This window comes from Borostomias antarcticus (assembly GCF_949987555.1).
Source record: "Borostomias antarcticus genome assembly, chromosome: 20".
Classification (NCBI taxonomy): domain Eukaryota; kingdom Metazoa; phylum Chordata; class Actinopteri; order Stomiiformes; family Stomiidae; genus Borostomias; species Borostomias antarcticus.
In genome coordinates, this window is record NC_140253.1 from 19,794,409 (window position 1) to 19,810,846 (window position 16,438).

The 16,438-nt window shown below is 51.6% G+C and overlaps 1 protein-coding gene across 1 annotated transcript in view; it reads left to right on the top strand.

Moving 5' to 3' along the window:
- Positions 1-16,438, top strand: part of fbxw7 (F-box and WD repeat domain containing 7) — a 214,276-nt gene that overhangs the window by 6,564 nt on the left and 191,274 nt on the right.

The following is a 16,438-nucleotide window of genomic DNA, read 5'->3' on the forward strand; positions in this document are numbered from 1 at the left end:
GTGTGTGGTGCTTCTCGTACGCTAGGTCCCTGGTGGTATAGTGGTGGTCTGTCAGGCCCATCAGTGTGTGAGGGACCAGACAGGTATTTGATAGCAGCTGATCACCCTGTCTGTCCTCTGGCTCCTCTGTAGAGATGGGCTGTTTAATGAAGCGCTAAGCTGTGAGGGCGTGATGGAGCCCGTCTGACCACTCAGTATTCATGACCCTCCCTCCTCTGAACCACGGACAGATACACAGGCTGCTCTCACACAGGTTAGCCACCCTAACAGGCTGGTCTCACACAGGTTAGCCACCCTAACAGGCTGGTCTCACACAGGTTAGCCTGCCCTCCTCTGAACCACGGACAGATACACAGGCTGGTCTCTGGTTAGCCTGCCCTCCTCTGAACAACCTAACAGGCTGGTCTCTGGTTAGCCTGCCCTCCTCTGAACAACCTAACAGGCTGGTCTCAGACAGGTTATCCCCCCTCCTCCTGCCTCTGAACAACCTAACAGGCTGGTCTCAGACAGGTTAGCCCGCCCTCCTCTGAACAACCTAACAGAGGGGAGGTGGGAACTGTGGTTCACCTTTCAGGTCGGCTAAATGCAACAACCGGATCTAAATGAATCCCCACACAACCGGATCTAAATGAATCCCCACACAACCGGATCTAAATGAATCCCCACACAACCGGATCTAAATGAATCCCCACACAACCGGATCTAAATGAATCCCCACACAACCGGATCTAAATGAATCCCCACACAACCGGATCTAAATGAATCCCCACACAACCGGATCTAAATGAATCCCCACACAACCGGATCTAAATGAATCCCCACACAACCGGATCTAAATGAATCCTCACATAACCGGATCTAAATGAATCCTCACATAACCGGATCTAAATGAATCCCCACACAACCGGATCTAAATGAATCCCTACACAACCTGATCTAAATGAATCCTCACATAACCGGATCTAAATGAATCCCCACACAACCGGATCTAAATGAATCCTCACATAACCGGATCTAAATGAATCCTCACATAACCGGATCTAAATGAATCCCCACACAACCGGATCTAAATGAATCCTCACATAACCGGATCTAAATGAATCCTCACATAACCGGATCTAAATGAATCCCCACACAACCGGATCTAAATGAATCCTCACATAACCGGATCTAAATGAATCCTCACACAACCGGATCTAAATGAATCCTCACATAACCGGATCTAAATGAATCCTCACATAACCGGATCTAAATGAATCCTCACATAACCGGATCTAAATGAATCCCTACACAACCTGATCTAAATGAATCCTCACATAACCGGATCTAAATGAATCCTCACATAACCGGATCTAAATGAATCCTCACATAACCGGATCTAAATGAATCCTCACATAACCGGATCTAAATGAATCCTCACATAACCGGATCTAAATGAATCCTCACATAACCGGATCTAAATGAATCCTCACATAACCAGATCTAAATTAATCCTCACATAACCGGATCTAAATGAATCCTCACACAACCGGATCTAAATGAATCCTCACATAACCGGATCTAAATGAATCCTCACATAACCGGATCTAAATGAATCCTCACATAACCGGATCTAAATGAATCCTCACATAACCGGATTTAAATGAATCCTCACACAACCGGATCTAAATGAATCCTCACATAACCGGATCTAAATGAATTCTCACACAACCTGATCTAAATGAATCCTCACATAACCGGATCTAAATGAATCCTCACACAACCGGATCTAAATGAATCCCCACACAACCGGATCTAAATGAATCCTCACACAACCGGATCTAAATGAATCCTCACACAACCAGATCTAAATGAATCCTCACACAACCAGATCTAAATGAATCCCCACACAACCGGATCTAAATGATTGGTAAATTGTTTCCAGGCTGCCACAACATTCAAGTATTTGTGACTTTCTCCTATTGTTGCTATCCCAATTCTTTTGACACCAACTTTCTGTTCTTATTATTGCTATTTATTGATGTACTGAAGAGACGCTGACAGCACAACCTGGAGTGTGATGCTGCTTGATGATGTCAGAATGAGGAAGTCAGTGGTTTGGGCTGGCCCTGCCAGCGACCTTACTTCCGGACGGCTTCCTGCTCTCTGCCATGTTTGTTCCTCTGCTGCTTGTGGTGTGACTGCATCCTCTGAGCGTCCTCCCAAACCACGAGAGAGAGAGGGAGAGAGGGAGGTAGAGGGAGGGGGAGGGAGAGGGAGGGAGAGAGGGGGAGGGAGAGAGGGGGAGGGAGAGAGAGAGGGAGAGAGAGAGAGAGAGAGAGAGGAGAGGGGGAGAGGGAGGGAGGGAGAGAGAGAGAGAGAGAGAGGGAGAGAGGGAGAGAGGGAGAGAGAGAGGTGTGGCTGCATCCTCTGAGCGTCCCCCAAACCACGTGAAGAACAGTTTATCCAAGCAAAGCTGCTCCTCCAGGAAGATCTGGCCTTGTGTCACCACCAGGATGAAAAAGAGGGGTGATGAGAGAGAGAGAGAGGGAGGGAGAGAGAAGAGGGAGGTTGAGAGAGAGAGGGAGGGAGGGAGAGAGAGAGGGAGAAAGGGACAGGGAGGGAGAGAGAGAGGGAGAAAGGGACAGGGAGAGAGAGAAGAGGGAGGTTGAGAGAGAGAGAGAGGGAGGGATAGAGAGAGGGAGGTTGAGAGAGATGGAGGGAGAGAGGGAGAGAGGGAGGGAGGGAGAGAGAGGGAGGTAGGACCTGTGTGAGGGGGGGGGGGACCTGTGTGAGGGGGGGGGGCCTGTGTGAGGGGGGGGGGCCTGTGTGAGGGGGGGGGGGCTGTGTGAGGGGGGGGGGGACCTGTGTGAGGAGGTGGGACCTGTGTGAGGGGGGGGGGCCTGTGTGAGGGGGGGGGCCTGTGTGAGGGGGGGGGGCCTGTGTGAGGGGGGGGGGGCTGTGTGAGGGGGGGGGACCTGTGTGAGGAGGGGGGACCTGTGTGAGGGGGGGGGACCTGTGTGTGAGAGCATGAGAGTGTGTGTGTGTGAGAGCATGAGAGTGTGTGTGTGTGAGAGCATGAGAGTGTGTGTGTGTGAGAGCATGAGAGTGTGTGTGTGTGAGAGCATGAGAGTGTGTGTGTGTGAGAGCATGAGAGTGTGTGTGTGTGAGAGCATGAGAGTGTGTGTGTGTGAGTTGGAGAGAAAGTGAATTGTGTCTCACCTGAGGGAAGCCTGTTCTGAGGGAGTCTCTACAGACTGAGGGAGTCTCTACAGACTGAGGGAGTCTACAGACTGAGGGAGTCTCTACAGACTGAGGGAGTCTCTACAGACTGAGGGAGTCTACAGACTGAGGGAGTCTCTACAGACTGAGGGAGTCTCTACAGACTGAGGGAGTCTCTACAGACTGAGGGAGTCTCTACAGACTGAGGGAGTCTACAGACTGAGGGAGTCTCTACAGACTGAGGGAGTCTCTACAGACTGAGGGAGTCTCTACAGACTGAGGGAGTCTACAGACTGAGGGAGTCTCTACAGACTGAGGGGGTCTCTACAGACTGAGGGAGTCTCTACAGACTGAGGGAGTCTCTACAGACTGAGGGAGTCTCTACAGACTGAGGGAGTCTCTACAGACTGAGGGGAGTCTACAGACTGAGGGAGTCTCTACAGACTGAGGGAGTCTCTACAGACTGAGGGAGTCTCTGCAGACTGAGGGAGTCTACAGACTGAGGGAGTCTCTACAGACTGAGGGAGTCTCTACAGACTGAGGGAGTCTACAGACTGAGGGAGTCTCTACAGACTGAGGGAGTCTCTACAGACTGAGGGAGTCTCTACAGACTGAGGGAAGTCTACAGACTGAGGGAGTCTCTACAGACTGAGGGAGTCTCTACAGACTGAGGGAGTCTCTACAGACTGAGGGAAGTCTACAGACTGAGGGAGTCTACATACTGAGGGAGTCTCTACAGACTGAGGGAGTCTCTACAGACTGAGGGGGTCTCTACAGACTGAGGGAGTCTCTACAGACTGAGGGAGTCTCTACAGACTGAGGGAGTCTCTACAGACTGAGGGAAGTCTACAGACTGAGGGAGTCTACATACTGAGGGAGTCTCTACAGACTGAGGGAGTCTCTACAGACTGAGGGAGTCTACAGACTGAGGGAGTCTCTACAGACTGAGGGAGTCTCTACAGACTGAGGGAGTCTCTACAGACTGAGGGAGTCTCTACAGACTGAGGGAGTCTCTACAGACTGAGGGAGTTTACAGACTGAGGGAGTCTACAGACTGAGGGAGTCTCTACAGACTGAGGGAGTCTACAGACTGAGGGAGTCTCTACAGACTGAGGGAGTCTACAGACTGAGGGAGTCTCTACAGACTGAGGGAGTCTACAGACTGAGGGAGTCTCTACAGACTGAGGGAGTCTACAGACTGAGGGAGTCTCTACAGACTGAGGGAGTCTACAGACTGAGGGAGTCTCTACAGACTGAGGGAGTCTCTACAGACTGAGGGAGTCTACAGACTGAGGGAGTCTCTACAGACTGAGGGAGTCTCTACAGACTGAGGGAGTCTCTACAGACTGAGGGAGTCTACAGACTGAGGGAGTCTCTACAGACTGAGGGAGTCTCTGCAGACTGAGGGAGTCTACAGACTGAGGGGGTCTCTACAGACTGAGGGAGTCTCTACAGACTGAGGGAGTCTACAGACTGAGGGAGTCTCTACAGACTGAGGGAGTCTACAGACTGAGGGAGTCTCTACAGACTGAGGGAGTCTCTGCAGACTGAGGGAGTCTACAGACTGAGGGGGTCTCTACAGACTGAGGGAGTCTCTACAGACTGAGGGAGTCTACAGACTGAGGGAGTCTCTACAGACTGAGGGAGTCTACAGACTGAGGGAGTCTCTACAGACTGAGGGAGTCTACAGACTGAGGGAGTCTCTACAGACTGAGGGAGTCTACAGACTGAGGGAGTCTCTACAGACTGAGGGAGTCTCTACAGACTGAGGGAGTCTACAGACTGAGGGAGTCTCTACAGACTGAGGGAGTCTCTGCAGACTGAGGGAGTCTCTACAGACTGAGGGAGACTGGAAGTCTCTGGCTCCCAGACGACAGTATTGCAGACGGTCTGAATTATTCATCTCCGGCGCTCACCGGGGGAATTAAAGGTAAAGCGATAGCCGGCAGCTCTGTCTGCACAATGCTGCGTCCTTAAAGGGATGACTAGTTCCCAGCCAGCCAGTCACCTTAACATGTATCGCCTTCCGCCCCCAAAACCCTGAGCTTCTCCTGTGGAGCCGAGTCTGGAGGGGGAATAACAGTGGGGGATTCAGAATGGAGTCCAGCTTCTGGCCTTGGTCAGCGTGTTCTAGCAGACACAGCCATCCTGAGAGAGAGAGAGAGAGAGGGAGAGAGAGAGTGAGAGAGTGAGAGTGAGAGTGAGAGAGGGAGAGGGAGAGAGGGAGCGAGAGGGAGAGAGAGGGAGAGGGAGGGAGGGGGAGGGGGAGGGAGAGAGAGGGAGGGAGAGAGAGGGGGGGGGGGGTGGGGGAGAGAGTGAGACGTCCTGGAACTGGTGTCTAAAGGAAGCCCTGCCTGGCCCAGACCAGTATTGCCCCACAGCGTGGGTCATGTCTTCTCTACCAGAGCACCCGGCCATTTAAACGCCCCATCCACACTGAAGAACCATTTCCCTCATTACACCCCCAAATTACTCAGAGGCGTGTGTGTTTGGGTGTTGGTCTGTTTGGGTGTTGGTCTCTTTGGGTGTTGGTTGTTACTGCAGCAGAAGCTGATGAGGGAGATTCAGGGACTCAGTTAAGTTTGATGGATTTTACACACACACCCTTTTTTCAGTGCTGAGCGTGATGTAGGCCACAGCCTCCAGGTCCCTAATTGTGAAAAAGGCTTGTAAATCTGGTTGTATGCCCCCATAAATATGTTATAGATGATATTAATCAAATGTCTTGTTTGATGCTTAACCTAAAATCTGTCTCTCTTAACTTACTGTGTAAACACTCTCTCGCTCAAACTGTAACTCTCTCGCTCAAACATCTTCTCACCGCTCTGTGCTCGCTGTGGACTAACGTTTGACCTATTTGACAACAACGCCCATGAAACACTTAGTCACAACGCTTGCACATTCATATTTTATTTTTTATTTAACCTTTATTTAACCAGGCAAGCATTTAAGAACAAGTTCTTAAATGTGGTTCAACTAGACTAAAAAAAACAGTGTTAAGCCAGCAGCGTAGTCACTCACCTGAACGCTGGGTGTTTGACAGGATGGAGATGCGTGCACCATTCTTCCTGGAAGAGGTGTAGCACTTGTGAGAGAGTGTCATTTCTTGGGAATGGCTTAATGTTTTTTAGTTCCCCTGAAGAGCTGTGTTGACTATTCTTTAATCCGGGTGAAACTGTTTTCTTTGCTTTCCTCTGGAAAATGTAGTGGTAGGATCTATGTCCACCCCCCCTTTGCTCTCTGTAAAGCTCATTGTTTTGCCTCTAGTCGTCGACCGATTAATTGATTTTGCCGATTAATCGGCGCCAATAGGACGTTTATAGAACTATTGTTATCGGCTGAACTGGGCTCTGATATTGGCCGTTGGCTGTGCAGCGTTTTTCCTGCTCCAAACTATCGTTATTATATCGGCCTTTACAAATCCACTATCGTTCAACCTCTAGTTTCCTCTGTGTCTGAGATGCGCCATACAAATAAAGTTTCATTTGATTTGTCGTAATATTCTGCAGATGTGGAAAGGAAGAATCTGGAAGTCAAATGTCCTTCACAGCCACACCTGGGGAGATCTGAGATTCAGCACACACACACACACACACACACACACACACACACACACACACACACACACACACACACACACACACACACACACACACACACACATACACATACACTCACACACACACTCAAACACACACACACACACATACACATACACTCACACACACACACACTCAAACACACACACACACACACACACACACACACACACACACACACACACACACACACACACACACACACACACACACACACCCACCCTGTTAATAATTGAGGCCCTTTCACCAGCAAGGGAAGAGAAAGGACAGTGCACATGTATACTAGAGGGCGGTAAACCCAGCTGCTGATGTGCCCCACTTTGACGGCCGGCCGCCAGCACGCCGCCTGCACGCCGCCCGCTCTGATTTGGCCGTTCTGGTGAAAGTGCGGCCTTGTGGGTATTGAAAGCGGTGCTTTTTCATTCAGGCCTGAGCACAACATGATTGTGTTTGCACCTGTGCAGAGGCACAGTGCATAGAGACCTGGAGGGAGAGCGCATGCTAGTGCTTTGTGTTGTTGTACAAAAGCCTTGAGATGCACCGATCAACTGGAATCAGACGTTTTTCAGCCAATCGGCCACGACCTCTGACCGGCCAATCGGTCTTGGTATATCCGATTCTGCGCCCGTCAAATTTACAAGCATGGCATTTTCAATGTATTTAAGCCCCTGATAATAAGTCACTAATAGGGATGTTAATGGTTAATTGACTAATACCCGTCAATAGGAATTTAACCAATTAATCTTATGGGTTGGTCCTGTGAACATGAGGTTCAGCGTGTTGATTCTTACATCGATCACTGTTCACCATCTTTGACTTTGAAACAGTCCAGCCTATCTTTGATTTTATTATCCATTCCTTCTTTAGTGACCTGTATTTTCTTAGGGGTCAAATGTGACACACAGCCTGTGAAGTAGCATGTGTTCTCTTAGCTGAGCAACACACGGGGTGGTTGGCGTGTTGTTGGTAGGAGGCGCGGCTCACGCGCTCGCTGAGACCAGGCCTTACCGCCCTAATACTACCTAGTCATTCATGCATCGGAAGCCCAGTTGAAAACAGGAAACCCCAGACGCATTGAATGTGTGTGTGTCCACCCTACGCTCTTCCTGGGGAGGCAGGAAGTGGTGACCTCACAGGCTGGCTCTTGGAAGGCCCGTCCAGGAAGAGGAGGACGGCTTCCAGTGACTGGACTCGGCCATGACACCCCGAGCACTCTGCTGTGTTCCTCTCCTATGGAAGGAGCTGTTCCTCTCCTATGTAAGGAGCTGTTCCTCTCCTATGGAAGGAGCTGTTCCTCTCCTATGTAAGGAGCTGTTCCTCTCCTATGTAAGGAGCTGTTCCTCTCCTATGTAAGGAGCTGTTCCTCTCCTATGGAAGGAGCTGTTCCTCTCCTATGTAAGGAGCTGTTCCTCTCCTATGGAAGGAGCTGTTCCTCTCCTATGGAAGGAGCTGTTCCTCTCCTATGTAAGGAGCTGTTCCTCTCCTATGTTCCTCTCCTATGTAAGGAGCTGTTCCTCTCCTATGTAAGGAGCTGTTCCTCTCCTATGTTCCTCTCCTATGTAAGGAGCTGTTCCTCTCCTATGTTCCTCTCCTATGTAAGGAGCTGTTCCTCTCCTATATAAGGAGCTGTTCCTCTCCTATGTAAGGAGCTGATCCTCTCTCTCCTATGGAAGGAGCTGTTCCTCTCCTATGGAAGGAGCTGTTCCTCTCCTATGGAAGGAGCTGTTCCTCTCCTATGGAAGGAGCTGTTCCTCTCCTATGGAAGGAGCTGTTCCTCTCCTATGGAAGGAGCTGTTCCTCTCCTATGGAAGGAGCTGTTCCTCTCCTATGTAAGGAGCTGTTCCTCTCCTATGTAAGGAGCTGTTCCTCTCCTATGTAAGGAGCTGTTCCTCTCCTATGGAAGGAGCTGTTCCTCTCCTATGTTCCTCTCCTATGTTCCTCTCCTATGTAAGGAGCTGTTCCTCTCCTATGGAAGGAGCTGTTCCTCTCCTATGTTCCTCTCCTATGTTCCTCTCCTATGTAAGGAGCTGTTCCTCTCCTATGTAAGGAGCTGTTCCTCTCCTATGTAAGGAGCTGTTCCTCTCCTATGTAAGGAGCTGTTCCTCTCCTATGGAAGGAGCTGTTCCTCTCCTATGTTCCTCTCCTATGTTCCTCTCCTATGTAAGGAGCTGTTCCTCTCCTATGTTCCTCTCCTATGGAAGGAGCTGTTCCTCTCCTATGTAAGGAGCTGTTCCTCTCCTATGTTCCTCTCCTATATAAGGAGCTGTTCCTCCTATGTAAGGAGCTGTTCCTCTCCTATATAAGGAGCTGTTCCTCCTATATAAGGAGCTGTTCCTCCTATGTAAGGAGCTGTTCCTCTCCTATGTAAGGAGCTGTTCCTCTCCTATGGAAGGAGCTGTTCCTCTCCTATGTAAGGAGCTGTTCCTCTCCTATGGAAGGAGCTGTTCCTCTCCTATGGAAGGAGCTGTTCCTCTCCTATGTAAGGAGCTGTTCCTCTCCTATGGAAGGAGCTGTTCCTCTCCTATGTAAGGAGCTGTTCCTCTCCTATGGAAGGAGCTGTTCCTCTCCTATGTTCCTCTCCTATGGAAGGAGCTGTTCCTCTCCTATGTAAGGAGCTGTTCCTCTCCTATGGAAGGAGCTGTTCCTCTCCTATGTTCCTCTCCTATGTAAGGAGCTGTTCCTCTCCTATGTAAGGAGCTGATCCTCTCTCTCCTATGTAAGGAGCTGATCCTCTCCTATGGAAGGAGCTGTTCCTCTCCTATGTAAGGAGCTGTTCCTCTCCTATGTAAGGAGCTGATCCTCTCTCTCCTATGGAAGGAGCTGTTCCTCTCCTATGGAAGGAGCTGTTCCTCTCCTATGGAAGGAGCTGTTCCTCTCCTATGGAAGGAGCTGTTCCTCTCCTATGTAAGGAGCCTCTTGTCTGTGTGTTTCCAGTAGCATGGTTGATCTGCTGGGAGCGCTTGCCTAGTATCACCCATCTCACCATGTTATCAGCAGAGACCTGCAGATTAATCCCACATTCTTACACTTGCTTCCACTGCTTGGTACAAATAAAGCTTTGATTGATTGGTTGATTGATTGATTGATTGATTGGTTACCGCAAACGGGGCGATGCATCAATAGTGGGGGACGACATGTGTGCTGTGCTCCTAAACGATCTTTCAGGGATTATTGAGTTACTAGACCATTAGACTTCCCTATGAAATATTGACTAGAGGTGGAACGATGGTGGATTTGTAAAGGCCGAAATGACAATGACTGCCAATGCAAAGGGAAGCCCTGTTTCTACCTTTGTTGGTGTTATTTGGTGAACATCAGGGTTGCATATTCCCGTCGTTGGCCACTAGAGGGCAGCCTAGCCAGAGAAAACAGGCCCTCTCTGCCAGCATAGTTACAGGGAGCTGGGGTTAGCCTAGCCCATCAGTCAGCTTCTCCTTGTGAGTGTGTACTGAAGGACGCTTCTCCTTGTGAGTGTGTACTGAAGGACGCTTCTCCTTGTGAGTGTGTACTGAAGGACGCTTCTCCTTGTGAGTGTGTACTGAAGGACGCTTCTCCTTGTGAGTGTGTACTGAAGGACGCTTCTCCTTGTGAGTGTGTACTGAAGGACGCTTCTCCTTGTGAGTGTGTACTGAAGGACGCTTCTCCTTGTGAGTGTGTACTGAAGGACGCTTTTCCTTGTGAGTGTGTACTGAAGGACGCTTCTCCTTGTGAGTGTGTACTGAAGGACGCTTCTCCTTGTGAGTGTGTACTGAAGGACGCTTCTCCTTGTGAGTGTGTACTGAAGGACGCTTCTCCTTGTGAGTGTGTACTGAAGGACGCTTCTCCTTGTGAGTGTGTACTGAAGGAAGCTCCCAGCTGCTATGGCCATTATGGGCCTATTTTTACAGATGTGATGTCTTGAAATTCTGCTATTTTCTGTAAGTTAATGAAAATGGTTGCCTGTGCCTTGTCAGGTGTAAAATAAGGGTTTCAATTATGTGCGCCGTCATAACCTGTTAGTCCTGACTTCTCTCCAGGGCCTGGTCTCTCTCCAGGGCCTGGTCTCTCTCCAGGGCCTGGTCTCTCTCCAGGGCCTGGTCTCTCTCTCCAGGGCCTGGTCTCTCTCTCCAGGGCCTGGTCTCTCTCTCCAGGGCCTGGTCTCTCTCCAGGGCCTGGTCTGTCTCCAGGGCCTGGTCTCTCTCCAGGGCCTGGTCTCTCTCTCCAGGGCCTGGTCTCTCTCCAGGGCCTGGTCTCTCTCTCCAGGGCCTGGTCTCTGGTCTCTCTCCAGGGCCTGGTCTGTCTCCAGGGCCTGGTCTCTCTCTCCAGGGCCTGGTCTCTCTCTCCAGGGCCTGGTCTCTCTCTCCAGAGCCTGGTCTCTCTCCAGGGCCTGGTCTCTCTCCAGGGCCTGGTCTCTGGTCTCTCTCCAGGGCCTGGTCTGTCTCCAGGGCCTGGTCTCTCTCTCCAGGGCCTGGTCTCTCTCCAGGGCCTGGTCTCTCTCTCCAGGGCCTGGTCTCTGGTCTCTCTCCAGGGCCTGGTCTGTCTCCAGGGCCTGGTCTCTCTCTCCAGGGCCTGGTCTCTCTCCAGGGCCTGGTCTGTCTCCAGGGCCTGGTCTCTCTCCAGGGCCTGGTCTCTCTCCAGGGCCTGGTCTCTCTCTCCAGGGCCTGGTCTCTCTCCAGGGCCTGGTCTCTCTCTCCAGGGCCTGGTCTCTGGTCTCTCTCCAGGGCCTGGTCTGTCTCCAGGGCCTGGTCTCTCTCTCCAGGGCCTGGTCTCTCTCTCCAGGGCCTGGTCTCTCTCCAGAGCCTGGTCTCTCTCCAGAGCCTGGTCTCTCTCTCCAGGGCCTGGTCTCTCTCTCCAGAGCCTGGTCTCTCTCCAGGGCCTGGTCTCTCTCCAGGGCCTGGTCTCTGGTCTCTCTCCAGGGCCTGGTCTGTCTCCAGGGCCTGGTCTCTCTCTCCAGGGCCTGGTCTCTCTCCAGGGCCTGGTCTCTCTCTCCAGGGCCTGGTCTCTGGTCTCTCTCCAGGGCCTGGTCTGTCTCCAGGGCCTGGTCTCTCTCTCCAGGGCCTGGTCTCTCTCTCCAGGGCCTGGTCTCTCTCCAGAGCCTGGTCTCTCTCTCCAGGGCCTGGTCTCTCTCTCCAGGGCCTGGTCTCTCTCCAGAGCCTGGTCTCTCTCCAGGGCCTGGTCTCTCTCCAGAGCCTGGTCTCTCTCCAGGGCCTGGTCTCTCTCCAGAGCCTGTTCTCTCTCTCCAGGGCCTGGTCTCTCTCCAGAGCCTGGTCTCTCTCTCCAGGACCTGGTCTCTCTCTCCAGGGCCTGGTCTCTCTCCAGGGCCTGGTCTCTCTCCAGAGCCTGGTCTCTCTCCAGGGCCTGGTCTCTCTCCAGGGCCTGGTCTCTCCAGGGCCTGGTCTCTCTCCAGAGCCTGGTCTCTCTCCAGGGCCTGGTCTCTCCAGGGCCTGGTCTCTCTCCAGGGCCTGGTCTCTCTCCAGAGCCTGGTCTCTCTCTCCAGAGCCTGTTCTCTCTCCAGGGCCTGGTCTCTCTCCAGAGCCTGGTCTCTCTCTCCAGAGCCTGTTCTCTCTCCAGAGCCTGGTCTCTCTCTCCAGGGCCTGGTCTCTCTCTCCAGGGCCTGGTCTGTCTCCAGGGCCTGTTCTCTCTCTCCAGAGCCTGGTCTCTCTCTCCAGAGCCTGGTCTCTCTCTCCAGAGCCTGTTCTCTCTCCAGAGCCTGTTCTCTCTCCAGGGCCTGTTCTCTCTCTCCAGGGCCTGGTCTCTCTCTCCAGGGCCTGGTCTCTCTCCAGAGCCTGGTCTCTCTCCAGAGCCTGGTCTCTCTTCAGGGCCTGGTCTCTCTTCAGGGCCTGGTCTCTCTCCAGGGCCTGGTCTCTCTCCAGAGCCTGGTCTCTCTCCAGGGCCTGGTCTCTCTCCAGAGCCTGGTCTCTCTCCAGGGCCTGGTCTCTCTCCAGAGCCTGGTCTCTCTCCAGGGCCTGGTCTCTCTCCAGAGCCTGGTCTCTCTCTCCAGGGCCTGGTCTCTCTCTCCAGGGCCTGGTCTCTCTCCAGAGCCTGGTCTCTCTCTCCAGGGCCTGGTCTCTCTCCAGGGCCTGGTCTCTGGTCTCTCTCCAGAGCCTGGTCTCTCTCCAGAGCCTGGTCTCTCTCTCCAGGGCCTGGTCTCTCTCTCCAGGGCCTGGTCTCTCTCCAGGGCCTGGTCTCTCTCTCCAGGGCCTGGTCTCTCTCCAGAGCCTGGTCTCTCTCCAGAGCCTGGTCTCTCTCCAGGGCCTGGTCTCTCTCTCCAGGGCCTGGTCTCTCTCTCCAGGGCCTGGTCTCTCTCCAGAGCCTGGTCTCTCTCCAGAGCCTGGTCTCTCTTCAGGGCCTGGTCTCTCTCCAGAGCCTGGTCTCTCTCCAGAGCCTGGTCTCTCTCCAGGGCCTGGTCTCTCTCCAGAGCCTGGTCTCTCTCTCCAGAGCCTGGTCTCTCTCCAGAGGACTCTCAACTCCAGTGGCAGAGGGACTGGAGGAACGGGGAACGGAATCAATCCACCAAATCCCACTCCTCTTGTATCCCTGTTAATTGGTTGGCCAGGTTACAGATCCACAATTCAGTAGACGATTTAATGAATGGCCCTACCCCACAGTTGATGTTGATGGTAGATGGTAAAGCAATCATCTGCTAACGAGTCACTACGCCCAGTAATGCTTTAGCAGGGAGGACAGATGCAGGAAGACCAGGGCCCCCCACCAGTCATGAGCACAGAGGGTTTATTAACTCCCACTTCTGCCCATTAAAATGGCAACCGATCAGGGAACGACCCAGCCAGACCCCCCCTTCTCCGACCCAGCCAGACCCCCCCTTCTCCGACCCAGCCAGACCCCCCCTTCTCCGACCCAGCCAGACCCCCCCCCTCTGACCCAGCCAGACCCCCCCCCCCTCCGACCAAGCCAGACCCCCCCTTCTCCGACCCAGCCAGACCCCCCCCCCCCTCCGACCCAGCCAGACCCCCCCCCCCCCTCCGACCCAGCCAGACCCCCCCTCCCTCCGACCCAGCCAGACCCCCCCCCCCTCCGACCCAGCCAGACCCCCCCCCCCTCCGACCCAGCCAGACCCCCCCCCCCTCCGACCCAGCCAGACCCCCCCCCCCTCCGACCCAGCCAGACCCCCTCCCCCTCCGACCCAGCCAGACCCCCCCTCCCTCCGACCCAGCCAGACCCCCCCCCCCTCCGACCCAGCCAGACCCCCCCCCCCTCCGACCCAGCCAGACCCCCCCCCCCTCCGACCCAGCCAGACCCCCCCCCCCTCCGACCCAGCCAGACCCCCTCCCCCTCCGACCCAGCCAGACCCCCTCCCCCTCCGACCCAGCCAGACCCCCCCCCCCCCTCCGACCCAGCCAGACCCCCCCCCCCCCCTCCGACCCAGCCAGACCCCCCCCCCCTCAGTCATATGTGTGTCTGTGTCATCAGAGACCTCCTCCTCACTCATTTTGCTGAGTTAGATCAGTGGTTGTGCCCTTGGCAGTGTACTGGTTTTCCTGTACTGTTTGTGAGTGTACATCATGGTCAAAAACCAGACAGTAGTATTTGCCATGTCATTGAACGCAGAGTTGTTGGTTTTGCGAGGAAAGCCTTGCAAAGCCTTTTGATTTGTGGCCGTCTTTTTTGTAAACCAGACGTTTGCCGAACTTTATCCCTAGACTTGTGTGAGTCGCCCACACTCCACCAGTCCACAGGGATGCAGCACAGGACAATACGCCAGGTGGAGAAATTTTTACAGCTCACTTATCTGGCCCCCGGGTGATACTGGTTTTTTGCTTCCCTCTGGAATATGTAGGGGTGAGACGTAGAGGGGTGGGACGTATGGCCACCCTCCCATTGCTCTCTGTTCAAGTTCAAGGCTTTATTTGTCATGTGTATTTATAAAATACAATGAAATGCACTGTGCCCGTCACTCTCAGACATCAAGACATGACTTAAGACATAAGACCGTAAGACATTACAACAATATGACAGGAGACGTTTACAAAATAAGACATTAAGACACTGTAGACATTACGAAATACGACATTAAGACCTTACAAAGAGACATCAAAGTGCATAGAGCAAAAGTAGAGCAAAAACTGTAAAGCCCATTGTGTTGCCTCTGTGTCTGAAATGCGCTGTACAAATAAAGCTTTGATTGATTGAAACATGTGGTCCCCCACCCGTGACGCATGCTCCTCTGTGGTAATGGAGTGGAAATCTGATATTTTCTTCATGAATATGAATTTTGATTTTGTTTGTTGTTCATGTTGTGTGTGCGCCAGTCAGTTTTTGCTAACAGTGAGTTTTTGCTAACAGTCAGTGTTTGCTAACAGTGAGTTTTTGCTAACAGTGAGTTTTTGCTAACAGTCAGTGTTTGCTAACAGTCAGTCAGTTTTTGCTCAGTCAGTTTTTGCTAACAGTCACTTGAATCACTTACGCCGCACCTGCATCTGTGGAACATCTGACCGTCAGCAGATAAATCCATGGATTCAGTGTAACTACTGTCCATGAGTTTCCCTACTATACCTAGCCTATACTTTTACTATACCTAGCCTATACTCTCACTATACCTAGCCTATACTCTTACTATACCTAGCCTATACTTTTACTATACCTAGCCTATACTCTCACTATACCTAGCCTATACTCTCACTATACCTAGCCTATACTCTTACTATACCTAGCCTATACTCTAACTATACCTAGCCTATACTTTTACTATACTTAGCCTATACTTTTACTATACCTAGCCTATACTCTCACTATACCTAGCCTATACTCTTACTATACCTAGCCTATACTCTCACTATACCTAGCCTATACTCTCACTATACCTAGCCTAAACTCTTACTATACCTAGCCTATACTCTCACTATACCTAGCCTATACTCTTACTATACCTAGCCTATAATCTAACTATACCTAGCCTATACTTTTACTATACTTAGCCTATACTTTTACTATACCTAGCCTATACTCTCACTATACCTAGCCTATACTCTTACTATACCTAGCCTATACTCTTACTATACCTAGCCTATACTCTTACTATACCTAGCCTATACTCTTACTATACCTAGCCTATACTCTTACATTACCTAGCCTATACTCTTACTATACCTAGCCTATACTCTCACTATACCTAGCCTATACTCTTACTATACCTAGCCTATACTCTTAGCCTATACTCTTACTATACCTAGTCTATACTCTTACTATACCTAGTCTATACTCTCACTATACCTAGCCTATACTCTCACTATACCTAGCCTATACTCTCACTATACCTAGCCTATACTCTTACTATACCTAGCCTATACTCTTACTATACCTAGCCTATACTCTTACTATACCTAGCCTATACTCTCACTATACCTAGCCTATACTCTTACTATACCTAGCCTATACTCTTACATTACCTAGCCTATACTCTTACTATACCTAGCCTATACTCTCACTATACCTAGCCTATACTCTTACATTACCTAGCCTATACTCTTACATTACCTAGCCTATACTCTTACTATACCTAGCCTATACTCTCACTATACCTAGCCTATACTCTTACTATACCTAGCCTATACTCTTACTATACCTAGCCTATACTCTTACTATACCTAGCCTATACTCTTACTATACCAAGCCTATACTCTTACTATACCAAGCCTATA